The 15,346-nt window shown below is 48.5% G+C and overlaps 1 protein-coding gene across 9 annotated transcripts in view; it reads right to left on the bottom strand.

Moving 5' to 3' along the window:
- Positions 1-13,933, bottom strand: part of LOC1277954 (nuclear receptor-binding protein) — a 57,808-nt gene extending 43,875 nt beyond the window's left edge. The window contains exons 1-2 of one of the 9 annotated variants that reach the window (XM_061662749.1): positions 13,789-13,933; positions 7,829-8,955 (exon numbers count right to left, since the gene is read on the bottom strand). The gene's annotated coding sequence lies outside the window, so the exon portion shown is untranslated. Of the gene's footprint in view, positions 1-7,828; positions 8,956-13,327; positions 13,422-13,481 lie in introns of those variants that run through there. The other 8 variants (XM_061662748.1, XM_061662747.1, XM_061662750.1 and 5 more) reach the window with 8 other exon arrangements.
- Positions 13,934-15,346: the final 1,413 nt, after the last annotated feature.

Here is a 15,346-nt window from a genome sequence, read left to right as displayed (position 1 = left end):
TTCGGTGGATATGACAAGCAGAAAAACATAACCCTGCAGCAAGAGCATTATGTCAGCCCGGCGAAAATGGGCGTGTATGCGAAAGGGGCCATGCTATCGTTTTGGCAAATAATTCTTTTATTCATCGATTTCATCCTATTCCACACACTAGACAACTACTAGGCTGTCTAGACACAGACACACACACACTGCAGAGAGAACTAATGTGTGCTTGCTGTGTGTTTGTTCCGACCGACCGTGCTGTGACGTTAATGCAATGTAAACAGTGCGGAAAGAGATATACGACCCTGGGTGTGGGGAGGTGTGGTGTGTTTAGGGAGCATCCTCAAACATACAAATAACAAAAAAAGAAGGATTTCATAGAGTTCCAATGCCGCAGAATAACCTCCATTATGACCAACAAAGGTTTCTTGGCGCTATTGTACGAGCCAGCCCCCACGGATTGTGTCCCTATATTACGATTAAATTGAGTAACCCTACACCTACCGCCGCATGTTTTGGCGCATCCAAAACGCGCTAAATCGATTTGAAATATATTAACGTGGAATATCTGACGGTAGTAGAGAGGAGTCCAGCCGAACTGGAGCAACAGATGGTAACAGGGGAGCAGCAGTTTAGACGCTTCCTCCAGTTACGCTTCACAAAGTGGGGTGTTTTTGGACTGTTCCCATGAGGTCACCCTAAACCGCTATTCGATACGGGAAAAAGTGTAACTTTCAAGCATTTGGGGGAACACATTGCGGTCGGCAGACGACGACAACTTTTGGCCGAGATGACATACAATTTCATAACCAACCAAGGCTAAATACGACAACACACCGGAAAGCAGGACAGTCTTCCCCACTAAAGATATAGATGCCCGGAAGACCCTAAAGTAGATATCCCCGGAACTCGATGCCCCGACGGTTTGACCCGAGACCAAGATAAGAAGCCTATTCCTACTAGGAACAAGCAGTAGACCTTTGCGAGATGTGTTTTTTTACCTTCTCGTCTACCACCAGCAGACTACAGATAACAAACGAGTGGAACTAACGAGAATCTCACTCGAAGAGGCTTGCCAAACGAACACCACACCATCATCCGAAAGGAATGAGGCGCGCTAGGATTAAAAGACTTTGTTGGCATAATGATATCAGCCAGAAAACCGCCCGCCCACGTACATCCAATTCTTCCTCAAGCCAGACGCCCTCTCTCTCTCTCTCTCTCTCTCTGTGGAAAGAATAAATGATCCTTGGCTGACTCGCAGGCTTCAAAATTCCATTAATCACTTGCAAACTACCGAACCACCAGAATAGAATTAGAAAACATACACCTAATGGCTTCCCCCCTGACTGTGGCAAGGGGTGGGGGGGGGGGGGGGGGGTACATTTGTTGGCAACAACGAGAGCACATGGTCGTTGGCACATGGTAGGGCAGCAGGTTGGCATTCTATCCTTTTTCGCTTTCTTTCTTTGTCCACTTCCCATCGACCCGCGCGTAGTAGTGCTTTGCTTGGGCACTTTCTCCGTCTTTCTCTTTCGTTGGGCTTCTATGCGTTCGTCTTGTGACGCAATCAGGCGGGCGCGGTAGAAGGTGGTAGCGCTGAGTGATCCTTCGACACCAGCCCAACCGACAATCACCGTCTGTGTGTGTGTGTGTGTGTCCTTCAGGGCGATATTTCAGCTGGCCGCATGTCACGTTCTCGGCGAGATGTGTGGCCTCCATTGTACGCAGACGAAAGGCGAAGAAAAGAAGACATTTCCATGGGTGGATGAGAGTGTATTCAAGGTCGTCTCATCGGTTGTGTGTGGTGGTGGTAGTGATGAATTTAATCCACCACCGTCACACACACAACAGCGTGTTATAACACACCCGTCTGTGCACTACCGTGCCGCGGCTTGTTAGCGAATTATTCAAAGCAGGATGACGCATATTTTCACGCTAATTTTCCTTTTTTTTGGTCCACTCTGTGAGGTGCGTTTTGGTATTACAATCGGCGGCGCGACAAGGCTTGCCGATGGAAAAATACGTCCGCTAACACGCTTAAAGGTAGGTGAGAACCCTCTACACTTCTCCTCCCCGCACCGTCTATTGGTGCCAGCGCATTTGGCGAGAGCACGATGAATCATCATCCCCCGGGGGGTGGTGAGCGGTAGCTGCTGCTGATGTGTGTTGGCAACCGCAATCGGGTCAACCTGGTGGACGCCATATAATAACGGGGTTTACATTGGGAACAGCTCACCCAGAAGGGAGGGGGTGGGGGGTTGGTGATGCATCAGAGAGCAAATGCAAATCGAGTCCGTGGGTGCGCGGCGCTCTTAGTCGGGCCGCCGTGTGTGGCTGGTTTTGTGCAGTGTGCAGAGGAGACGGGAAGTCGGAAGGATTAATTGTCACGGAAAGGCGGCTAATAGATTTGACTCATTCGTCCGTTTTGCGAGGGTATTTTAACGTGCGACCTCTCTTCCCAAATTTTTAACGTAAAATACCACTCTGTAAAAGGCATTGCAAATTAGCAAAAGTGCCGTTTGCCATTATTAATCGCAAAAAGGGGGGAGGAGTTAGGAATTATTAATATTGCTTGCACGACACTACGGACGCACTGGCAGAGTACAGTGCTGGAATATTAATAAACTCAGCGAAACAAACCACACACACACACAAAACTGAAACAAGTCACCCTAAATCTAATGAATAATTAACATCAGAATGGTTGTAGTTTTACCAGAACGCGCCTCGATTGGGCCGCAAAGAAACTTTAATCAACCAAACGAAGGTTCTCTTGGCAAAAAACAGGCAAAAACGGCCCAGAACCAGACAGCATGACAACACAAACTTTTGCCACTGAGAGAGCCACCGGATCCACCTGTTTTGGGGGGGGGGGGGGGTCGCCATCCTTCCGCCAAAGCACCGCTACACACGCGCGCTGTTAATTCAGCATAATTATTTACTGCACAGGACAGCTGATACTCCCTTCTTTAGTGTCTTGCTAGCATTGGAAGAACCTTGGGTTAGTGGTTTGGTAGATGAAAAAATGAAACACAAACAACTATCCAAAGCTATGCAAGCCGATAGCATGCTTATGGATTAAGTTTTTGCATACAAATCATTTCACCGATTATACTCGCGTAGGTCACCCCTCGCTTCTGGTCTCCTATTTCGCGGGAATTACATTCTGAACTGTACCGTACTGTGCACCTCCTCTCCTCGGTGGTTTCCCATGGATGGACAAAGGGAGGCAAACTTTTTCTTCAAAACGGAAACCACCGCACGCTTATCCCTTTGACCATGGCCGCGCTGGCGATAGTCCGTCCACTTTTTGCTCGATTGGCCGGAGCTTCACGAGCGAAAAAATCACGTCCCCTCAAGTTAGGGCTAATATAATGCTTAAATGGAAGAAGCGACAACTCAAACAGCAACAACGATACAAAAACAAAAAAACAAGCACGATGTAAAACATTACACTCACGCCCACACGGGATGGATTTGAATGGTGCACGTGTATCGATTTCATAAACGCTACACACGAGCAAAAGGGAAGACCGAACGACAGTGTGGTGGAATTCGGAAAGAAAGACAACCACACACACTTATGGTAACCTAACCCACTGGCAACTCTCCAGGAGCTCTCTTTCACTGGCCGGGTAGATGCACCACAAACTCACCACCGCTCTCCTCCTTCCCCCAACACTGTATGTCCCGTGGAGGAATTAATGGCGCGACACTGGTGGAACGTTCCTCCCCCCCCCATCCCTGCTCCGTTTTCTATGTGTGTGTGTCAAGGAATGGAAAACTTGGTAAATTAATTATCATTCCCTCCCATCGTCGCAACCAGGGCCCAGCAGTCCATTCGTTGGCCGTGTGGTCGTGTGTCGCTGTCGTGATGCGGAAATCAATCAACGGACATTGACCAAACAAACGCACGGAACGAATGAAACGCCTTTACTATACTGCCGGCTGTGGAGTGGAGAGAATCGATACATAGAAATAGACGGAGAGAGAGAGAGAGAGTGAGAGAGAAGAGGTAGTGTGCTGCCATTTGTCACCATTATTGAAGCGAAGTTTTCAGATACATGCCTGAATTGTGTGCATAGTACTGTAGTCACCCCCGGCTCGGATGATATCGTAGAGGTGAGTGAGGTTGGCTTTACACTGTTTGCATTGGTCGCGCCGCTATTGTACAGCTCACGGGGCAAATGGATCAGAAATATTGTTAAAATTTTAAGTCAACAGAGGACCCACGACCCATGAGAGGAGGAGTAACACATCAATATCGTGTAATAGATAACAAGTGGCATACAGAGCTTCTAACGGTTGATCATGCTAACTCCTGACAGCGAAATCCAGCCAGATTCAATAGCTTAGAAGTACATCAAACCACATCCGATGTTCGTACAACATATCTAGAACCGATTCAGAATAGCAAACATCTACTTCCTGTAGCTTTAACAGAGTTCCGAATTCTTGAACATCTTCCCGTAGACCTTGGAGGTGTTGAAATCACCAACGGCTTGTTCGGAGCGCCAAGGAGTTTCCAGGTTCGATCGACAAGTGCCGTTCGACACTTCCGCAACATGCCCACAAACCGCTTGGAGTTTACAGAGAGATCTCGACTCGACGAGGCGTTCGTTGTACGCTTCTCGGTGAAGAGGGGGCACACACCACATTGAATGAATCAAATACCATTGTGAACATAACGTGTGGCGCGTTGCTGTTCCGGACACGGATTTTGAGCAATGCACCACTGTGTATGTTGTTGATCAAGCAATTAGCGAGTTGGGAAGCATATTACGATTGCGCCAAGTCTACTCTGGGCGCAACGTACTAGTAGTAAGCAAAACTTATTTATTGCTCGTCTAGACTCGAGTACAACGAAATTGGAAATAGATAGCGAGAGCGGGGTAAAAAATCTTTACCAAGAAGTTGGCACCTTAGCATTCCGCTTGTTATCGCGATCCATGCGATCAGGTTTAAAAAGGATCCTGTTTGGTAGAAAACGGCAAACGTGTTTTCATTGAAGAAGCCAAATTTGGTAATAACATCTCGGTAAGACTTGCTGATGATTGCAGTGTAGTCTCTGTTAATGAGCCTCGACAAGGCGTTGTGTTGGGTCTGGTTGGTTGCTTTACAGTGCAGCTAACCCTAACGGGTGTCGTGAAGATTGATAGAGACATCTCCCGATGAGTGGCTCTTGCCATAATTTTGCTCTTGACGTTTGATGAATTTTCATTAAAAAGCAGGTCTATTAAATTAATGGTTTAAATAACTTTGTTCCAACGACACTGTTTGTGCTAAATACATTAAGAAATTGTTTAATTTAATGATATAATTCACCTTTATGCCAATATCCCGTAACTAGTTTCTACTCATCTCAACATAAACCCATGATTGTTGATGGGTTTCCGCTTCACTCAGACGCCTTCACACTTCCCCCCCTTCGGAGATCAATTTAATATTTTGAATAAGAAAAAACGATTTCTGCTCAGCACGATCATCGCAGCTCACCATACCATATCGGACGCTAATCAGAGGAGCAGAAACCACAACAAAACAACTATGGAAACATTAATACCAACACTGATGCAAGACAGCGTTTGCTCTACCCCGGTGCCAGCAAGTGGAGAGGCCGAATTCACCCCAAGAAACTTTTTGCTTAATCATCTAATTTCGCGAAAAAATCTCTTCCCCGTAAAACGCGTCTTCGCTTCGCAAATGGATGGTGGTGGTGTGGCGGACATCATCTCCAACCGACCAAGCAAGCAAAATAAAAGACTCAACAAGAAGATGTGGTACAAGGCAAGCAGGAGAACGAGATCTCGAAATCGCAAAATAAGATTGGCTTGGAAAAGATTTTAGACGGAATTTGTTTCGCAAATGGATGTTGTGAGGATGCTGTCCAAAGCAAATGGAGATGTGCTTGGAGTCTTTTTTTTAGCTTTGTACTCGCTACAGTGTGTGTTGAGTAATTGTTTTGTCCCAAGATGCTTATCACACTACACACTCTCTGTACCATGAATATATAATGTAACTATTCTAAAAAACAGTACTAAGTTAGAAGTGGTAATAGAATTTGAGTATGAATATTTACCAACTCTTCTTTGATGTGCAAATCCCGCTGGGATGTAAGCAAAGAATCAAAAGAATGTTTCCACAACTTTAAACAAACTCTACAGTCACACAACAAAACTAGACAAACAAGATGCGGCATAAGCAAGCACTGTCCTCTGTCCCTATTTCCAAAGCGTTCTTCGTGCGATTTCCAAACCATCCAGAGAGCTAACCATTTTCTCCGTTCCCTTTCTCACGCGTTTTCTCTACCCTCTTCATTTCTAGCACGTTTGCAAATTATTTTGCAACTTTTGGAAATTTTCCACTCCAGTTGCACCCCGCATTCGCGTTCGCTTTTCCTGGAACTATCTGTCTGTGTGGCGGCTTTGGCTTTGCACATCTTCCTCTCCACCTCCTTTTGCTCATCTCGACACAGCGCACAGAGCGTTGTTTGCTTGGCCAACATAACAATCTCAACACTGATGCACGGCCAGCTCGAACACTGAGAGCAGCACAAGTTCCTACCCTACAAAGCTGCTGCATGCTGGCAGCGGGGCAGGGAAAAGAACGCACACACACACAAAGATTGCTGGTCCTAACAAACAACACAGGTATATTTTTGAAGCATTGCTGCGGAGGACGCTTTTGACCTGTGTGCCGCCGAATTTGGATCATTTGCTTTTTTGGGATTTTTGTTTTGCAATACTCTTCTCCACGGTGAGATGAGAGTTTTGATGGATGCCGACGTGACGTATTTCTAAAACGGAGGAAGAAAGGGCGGTCGTGCTGGGAAGGTAGCATCATCCGTGAACTAGACCAGAACAAGCTAGATGAAAATGGCAACAATGTTTTGAGCTGACCGAGGGACCATGGAAATCGTGAAAGTATGGGGAAAAAGACAGCATCCGCTACACGCCGTCGAAATGGAAAGAATCAAAAAGACTACCACAATACGGCGGCAGAGCGGTCGATGGCAGTTTTGGTCGATGAAATTTGATCAAAGTTGTGTGTGTGTGTGTGTGTGTGTGTGTGTGTGTGTGTGTGTGTTCGCGGGCGAATCTCATTGGCAGTCTAGACCGGACGCCGGGAATCAGGTTCTATCGATCGTTAACATTTTATAGCCACTTGGGCAGCTTCAGGGTTTGTCATTAGAGCACCACGTGTGTGGTTGGTAGGAGAAGCAGTAGGCCCGATTTGTTACCGATTAATAATCACCAGCTGACAAATTAGCTAATATGGCGACCTTCCATAATTTATGACCTCAATGTTCAATCGTGCATTATGAATTCAAACGACACGGGAATCCCTCCATTCCAAAATGGGGCTCTCATTGCAGACGTAATGATGAATGAAAATGGTTCCCGCTTTCGGTACACTCATCTCCGTTTCGCAACTTCGCATAGCGGACGAGCCAAGATTTAAGCAATTTTATAAAGTGTCTGCACCCACGATAAGGTTTGATTTATCATTGCTTCCTGCACAGGAAGGAATGTAGCGCCAATAGGCTTTTCTTAGTAAATCGCACGTGTGAGTCATAAATGCACCTAAGTTATCATCGCGAGCTCGCTGCATATGGTTGCGCTGTGTCTTAAGGGCTTTGCCCATTTATCTGCTCTTATCGCACCGTATCTTATCAAACTAATCGACCCGATAACCCATTTCGCGTGACCAATAATCGAGGACGGATTGGCGACAACGCAGCACACGCTGCAAATAAAGTTGATTTCCGGGAAAAAGAAAAGCAGCTGTAATCCAGCCAGACACATGTTAGCGTTTAGATATGATTTCAGCGCAATCAACTTACCCTATATGAGCTTCTGTTCGCAAGCACCACGCTTCCATTGAGAGTTTAGTATAGTGGGGAGAAGAGTGCGTCTTGGTAATCCACGAATAATTCACGAATCTCCCAAGGGGGCAGGGGGTATACAACTTTCACACGACGCTTCCAACCAAACACCCACACACGTGCACGCACTGGATCTTCTTCTCTCCTCTTCTCGAGCTGCTCACAAACCGATCGCGATCGCACGGATATTTGAAAAGACTTTGAACGGTCGGGGGTGGGCGACGACTGTACTGTGGCAAGCTTTGCTTAATTAAATCAAAATCTGACCAAACCGGTGGCGGGTGCGGGACGGGAAATTGGCAAGAGAACGGATGGAAAACTTAGCAGGGAAACCGAAAACTGTACCGACTCTCACACGCGCACACGAACTGCAGTAACAGACACACACGGCCGGGGGAGGGCGCAGGTTGTAGAAAGGGGGCTTGCACCTCAAATCGAGACACGCGGAATAGAACTGCTGCTTGCGCTACTTTTTTTGCACTAACACGCACGGCAGTGCACGCGGGCGGCTTGACGTTTCGCTACAGCTGAGAAGAAGATGCACACACGCACAGGGGAGGCAGAGGCAATAGGAAGAGCAAAAAAACACACACTTGCGCGCAATACACTTTGTCAGACGGGCACCTCACACACTGCTGCTGATTGCCGCTCGATATTTGCCGCGTTCACCACACACAGACGTACTCTCTCTGTCGGTCCTTCACTCTTTCCTTTTAGTCGATGGACTCGCTCCTTGTCTCTCTCGCTCTCTGCGGTTCACGCCGTATGTATCTCCGTGCCAGTAGTAACACTTGCCGTCGCTGCCGCTGCCGTCGTCGCGCTGTGTAAATCGTCTGTGTCTGGGGGTACTTTCACGGACGGACCAGAGATAATCATACACGATTGGACCCGCGCACACGCTATGGCCTTGAAACTGCTGGTGCTGCTGCCGCTGGTGCTGCTGCTCGCCGAGATAAGTATCTTTGTGACAGAAGGAATTGCTTCTGCCCTTATTCTGCTTCTTTCACTTGAGAATCACACACACAAATTCGTAGGAGCTGCTGATGCTGCTGATGCTGCTGCTGCTGCTAGGATTGCTGTGCCAACTGCGATTGAAGAAAGAGTTTGAGTTTTAGTAAATGATCGATTGCATGCACAAGACGTTGTGTGTGTGTGTGTGGATGTGTGCGGCAGACTAACGACGATGCAGGAAACAGTTCACCGAAACCGGACCTAACCTAACGGCCTAAGAACACACTCCGGGGCAAGATCCAGCATGTTGAACTGAAACATCGTGCAGACAGCACTTGCAAATGTCGGATGATCGTGGAACAACACACCTGCGCCCGGGATGCCGGGGCGGCAGCTGTGTGAACAGAGACAGAGAGACGGACAAGAAATTGATTCGATTTGGGTGAAGGTGGAGCGGGGAAGAGGCCGGTACACGTACGCCTGAAGGTGGAAGGAGAAAATTGTTTTGCGAAGATTTCCTTTCGCTGCCTTCCGCACGCTCTTTCGCGGCCTCGATGTAAAAGGTGATGTTGGCTCGCAGCACCTCAATTCTCGTTCGTAATGGACGATACCCAGAGCTGTAGAATCAAGCGTGTGTGCGTTTGTATGGGTGCCGCTGGCAAACCGATCCATTCCAGTAGAGAGAGAGCAAAACCTACCCGTAGATCATTGGAGATGGTGGTATCCATGAGGGATGGAAAGGCTTCTTTGCTCTCTTTGCACCGCAACATCCCACACACATACTTCCAACCCCAAAATCTAGTTGGCCGTTTTTCGCAATCTTTTTCGCGAGCTTCTCTTTTGCTACAACCGGCAGGCACCCCAGCGGGACTTTTCCAAAAAAGAAAACCCCACCTCCCTTTCACACCACGGACTAGAGGAGATTGTCAGTGTTGGGCGGGCGGGCGGGCGATTGAGGAGGGGATTTGCGAATTTCGGCACACACGAGAAAGAATCACGCATCACCGTCGTCACGGGGTTTTTGGTCCATCCCGCCACCACTATCCACCGATTGCGTTTCCCTCCTCCACCCGATACACGTTGCAGCTCCGTAACGATTTTCCTTTGCCCCTTGGTCCGCGCCGTGGTCGCATCATGCGCCAAAAGGCACACCGCACCACACTTTTCCACAGAGCACCACCAGGGAAAGGAAACAAAATAAAGCAAACGCAACAACACACCAAACCGTTTCTCCTCTTTTGGCAGATGGAAGTGGAGTTTTTTGTTGCCGCTGGTTGCTGGTTGCGGCGCGGTTGGTTCCATGGACCATGAGCGCCTTCCAACTACCCTCACCACCGCCACCACCACCACGAATGATGATCATGTGGGATCGATCGTCGTCGCGTCTTTGAGCGGTCGAAAACGGACGCTTTTACCGCGCACCACACGTTGCCGCCACGCGCGCTCTTGGGCCGGTTTGCGCGTAGTCGTGCGCTTTGCTTTGCTACCCGTTTCGCCTATTTAATATAAGGAAATTAATTCACTAATAAAGAAAGAGAAACAGAATCCCAAGGTTATGCCTGCCTGCGTGCGCGCGCTCGTGTGTGTGTGTCTGTTTGTGTGTTTCCTTCGTGCGTTCTGCTGCTTGCGGTCGCGAAAGGACCCCAACCCCGTCAGCTCGTGTGGGAGAGCGCCTGGCTGGAGCCTTTTTTTGCGACGCGGCAGCACATCGCAACACGCCGTACGCATTGCTCAGCGCGAAGGAAGCGGTTTTGCATGGGTGTGGAGAAGAACGCGAACGATCATGTTTCCACCGGCTTGCTTAGGTTTCGCTGCGCAGAGCAGGTTCTGGCGATAGGACCTCGGGTTGGGGTTTGCACTCCTCTCCGTGCGCTGTCCTGTCGACGCTGTCGAGCGCCTGGGAACGACGTTGGTGGACAGATCGCGCAATGCGAAACGTGCAGCAACAAACAACGCGGCTGCCGGTCGATTCGCGCTGTACTCTCGTTCGTTCTCCGCTCCATGCTCCTAAAAAGGAAGAAAAAGCTCCACACGCACACACAACCAACAACAGTCACGGGTTACACAATGCTGCCCGTTCTCCTCCCATTCGCCTCACGCCACTCTTCCACAGGGTACGAGACTTCCTTGGCCCGGCCAACGCAGGATATGTAAGTGAGTGCGCCGAGCGCCAAAAACGAGCTTGTGACCGCCTCCCCGGCACGTTCTACCGTCCCGAATCCATTGATTTAACAAGCCGTTTTGGCGAACAGTCAGTCACTCATCTAATATACCGCTGTGCCTGCCTGCTTGTGCTCTGTGTTCGTTCAGCCAAACGATGTCGTGGTGGTGGCAAAACACAACAAAAAAAGCCAAACCAACTGTCCCCACGGAACGACACACATTCACACAACAACAACAAAAAAGTCCCGTGGTCCGTAAAATTCTAAGCCAGAGAGTTTAACGCAGGCAGGCAGGCAGGCAGCAGTTTCGGTGACAGCACGTCGTCAGAGAACAGCGCCAAGAAACAACGTGCTCGCCGCCACCGCCACATGGTGCGCACCTCGGCGAGGAGATCACCGTGTGGCGGACAGGCATCAGAAGATGGCGAGACATACCGTGGTCCACCGCTAGGTGTCGGTAGAAGGGTGTAGAATGGAAGGGATCTCGCGCAAGATATACTTTTTGCGCACTATGAGATAGCGTCGTTGAACTAACTGGTCAAGATAGCACAGCAAAAGAAAAAAAAATATATATCACACGATAGAACCGTGTTTGTAGGACATGTTTATAGCACTTTTTTCGAATTTAAACAACGCAAAAATAACTACCGCTACGGGTAGGGCGCAACGGGGAAGCATTAAAATAACCGCCCTTCACTGTCCTCTTTGAACGAAATTAACGTCGGAGTGTGTCATAGTTAAAGGGATACCTTTTTTTTTAGCAAGCACAAAATGCTGTCTTCCCTCCCTCGGTCGTTGCTCGCTTTGGTGGTGGTGTGTAATCCTACACGAGAACGGGTACCGTTGCTACCGGCAACAGGACAAAGCAAACCGTGTTTCCATCAACTTTGCAGGGAAAATCCAATAACCTGTACCACAACGCAGGGGAGAGAGTGGGGGTTGGCAGAAAAGTTTTCGCTGCTAAAACGAAAGTGAAAAACGAAATCAACATTAATTCCTTCCCACAATGACCACCGGAAAAAGCTTCGCCGGAGTTGAGGTTAAGTAAATTCACTCTCCACTCAAACCCCCGCTTTTTGAAGGGCCCGGTGTTACTGGGCAAATAAAAGCCTTGTGAAGCTCTGGGGTTGGCTTTTATGGTCTCGTCACACCCACTAGAGCAAATCCTTTGACAGCAAGCAAAAGTCTTCGCCAGGACGGAGCAACACACAAGTCGTTTCCCCCCGTCCATGTCCATCTTAGCGGTTGTACCTGTGATTGCGTACACCTTTTTTTTGCATTTTTCTTGCATCTCAATTTAGAATCGGTGATGGTAGTGGTTTCAGTGCCGCAAAGTGGGTGAAACCAGTACCGCTGTCAGACGATCTCTTCGATGGTGGTAGCCAGCCAGCCAGACGACGACGGCGACGACGCACACGCACACATCGATCCTTCTCATCGTCTGCCCTTTGGCAGGAAGAAGAAAGACGGGAAGCAGAAAAAAAGCCGAACCTTTCCCAACATGTCCCGCCTTGCCACTGCCGCTGCCTCCGCTAACTAGCCCCCGTTAGTGTGCCGCGACGACAGCTGCATCCATGTTTCATTTCCGTCAATAAACAATCCATCAACCGAACCGAATATTAAACCAAAAGCGGAAGGGTTTTCCACCGAGGGCTGGGGAAACGGAACGGGAAACACCACCAAGCGTTGCGGAACTGCACGGCACTGCATCTGAGTACGCAGCCGTGCACGTCCGTACGCCGAGAGTGGGCTAAGGGTGAAACTGTGTGTGCATTCAGGTAGGCGACGACGGCGAGAAGCCCATTTTTCCTACGAGAAGCTGAAAATGTTCGCTCCTTCAAAGGACACGCTGCAACCACACATACACACACATTCACTCTCACAGAGGCACGCACACTTCTAGGAACGCATACAAACACACATACACTAACACACACTGCTCAGTTTTACGGGTGCGAGCAGGCGCGCACCAATGTACGTCGTGTACGTATATGTTCGGGCTTCTCCCAGGAGCACCTTTTTCATGCACCGTCATGCAACACACAAATCAAGAGCCCTTCGAAGGATTGCACCCGTACCGACATTGATTTCTCTTCCCGTCTTCTCCCCAACCCATCCGTTTTCGCCTCTAAACTACTGTCTCTCTGTACCACGCCTCAATAATGCTACCAACACCACACCACTATTCAGCCATTGTGTTGCGAACGCAGGAAAAAGCACGCGGGTCGCCACTAATGAGAAGGGGGTTTGTTCTTATCTGTGTTCTTCGAATTGCCCCTTCTCCTCACACACACACACACCCGATCCCAATCGAAGACGGATACCCCACACCACCCTAACCGACCCAATCCAACAAATGGAGTTGCGTCTTCCGGCCCAAAATGCCACCGTGTTGGAACCGTCTATACACACACATTCCTGTCTGGCTGCCCGTTTCAACAATGTCCGGTTTAGTTGGGATGGCAGAACAAAAAAAAAAGAAGAAGCAGAAGAAGCACCCGTACACAGCAAAGGGAAGCGGCCCTATTGGATGTGGATGTAGAGACAGAAGCAGCAGAAGTGGTAAAACCTTTGAGCGCACGGGAAAAACTGCTTTGCACTGTTCTTTGATGCGGTCACACAACACAACTGATGATGAGGAATGGGAATCGTTCAAGAGACACCACCGCGTTCTCGGCTGCGTGTACGTATCTGACGGTGAGGGAACTGTTTCCTTGCACTAACACACGCACACACGCGCGCACACAATAGCTCCGCAGTTCAACAGTCGCGAAACAAACCAGGCGTGGAAGAATTTCAGCTTACGGGTCGGAATTAATTCGCTCTGCGCTCTGAACTTTTAGTTATTGTACACGTTCGTTCGATGAAAGCGTTTTTAATCAAAGGTATTGGACTGAATTGTCGAGCATCGCGGTGTGCGCAGTTGCTGCCCCGTTTGACATTTGCTGGTGACAGTTGTGGTTGCTCCTAAACGTCATTTAGAGGTTGCGCTGAAATTCGGCTGTGCAAATGAAACTCGTTTTCATGGAATTTGCGGAGATAGGAGCAAGATAATGTAATTCTTATCTATTTTAATGAATATTACAATGCGATGAAGTGTGAATAACTTTTCAATATGGATTATCACCCAAGCATGCAGGCAGCTAATGTCAAAGCACAAACTGTCACGCTGCAATCAATGTACCAGCCTGTACGCGATGCGCAGTTGCTGAATTTTCAACGCCATTTTTATTGTCCAAAAAGTTAAGCAAAAAGCACGCGTTGAATGTCGTAAACTATCAGTTATTTTTATATTCTATATAAACATTTATCGAAATGAACAAAGATTATAATGAAAAAGCTCGTTTTAGGCCGAAACTCGACAATTTCCGTTCAAGGCCATTGCCAATTTGACATCTGTCAAAGAAGTGCTCCGATGAAAAAAGTATATATATTATATGGGAGTGTAGTTTTGAATCTATGTGTAACGCAACCGTTACAAGCGTTACTTGCGTGATTTACAAGAAGCTCTTGATGTGTGCAGTAAGTTCAATGTATTTTCATTTGTTTTCAATATGTATGCTTCAGTGATGTTGGTAAATGAGATGTGGAGTCAAAATAAAATTTAATTAAGATCTAATTTTGCTGCGACGAAGATGTTTTAAATCTGCTCAAGCAAAAGCATGCAATGATACCGTTTGTGTTATCAAAACAGCGTAGCTTTTGACCTGAAAAAGCTTATTCATACGCGTCTAGGATCTCGATGACTCAAGCACACGCCAAAAGAGGGCACCCTCGGGAAAGTACTCTTCGACCGAACCGGACCGTGATGTCTGCCACCCACCAATTCGATACCATTGCGCGATTCGCGATCGCAACCGGCTTTCCAAAGTCGCCCCGCGGAGACAAATAGAAGGGGGGGGGGGGGGGGGGGGAAGGAGCTGCTAAAAAAGAAACGGGACCAAGAGAGCAGGTCTGCTGGTGTGCAGAGGCTGTTTAACGCGCGCTGTTACCTTTAGCGGGTAAAGTGGTTGGCTATTTCCTTCCTTTAAATTTCATTCATAAAATCCCATCCACACGGGGAACTTCATTCACGCCGTTGCGTCCGCCGGCAACCCCCTCGCGCACGGTCCCGCGCACTTGGGGCCCGTACGGCCCAAAAACGGCTCCAGTGTGAAGTGTTTTGTGGTCGTGCATAAATTCCCCCCAAGTACCCCCCCGCTCATCCCTCAAAACCCCTGTCTGCCCGCCACCAACCACTGCAATGAGGGGTTGTATTTCGTGGATTCTGCCGTGTGCCTTCCGTCACCAGGTGCGTGGGAAGGACATTTGCTTCGCCAGACAAATGGCCGAGCGGAAAATAAAACAGTCCCATGCAAAATGG

Source organism: Anopheles gambiae, chromosome 3 (assembly GCF_943734735.2).
Source record: "Anopheles gambiae chromosome 3, idAnoGambNW_F1_1, whole genome shotgun sequence".
NCBI lineage: Eukaryota > Metazoa > Arthropoda > Insecta > Diptera > Culicidae > Anopheles > Anopheles gambiae.
Note: the sequence above shows the minus strand (reverse complement) of the source record. Positions and strands in the feature narration are given on the sequence as shown.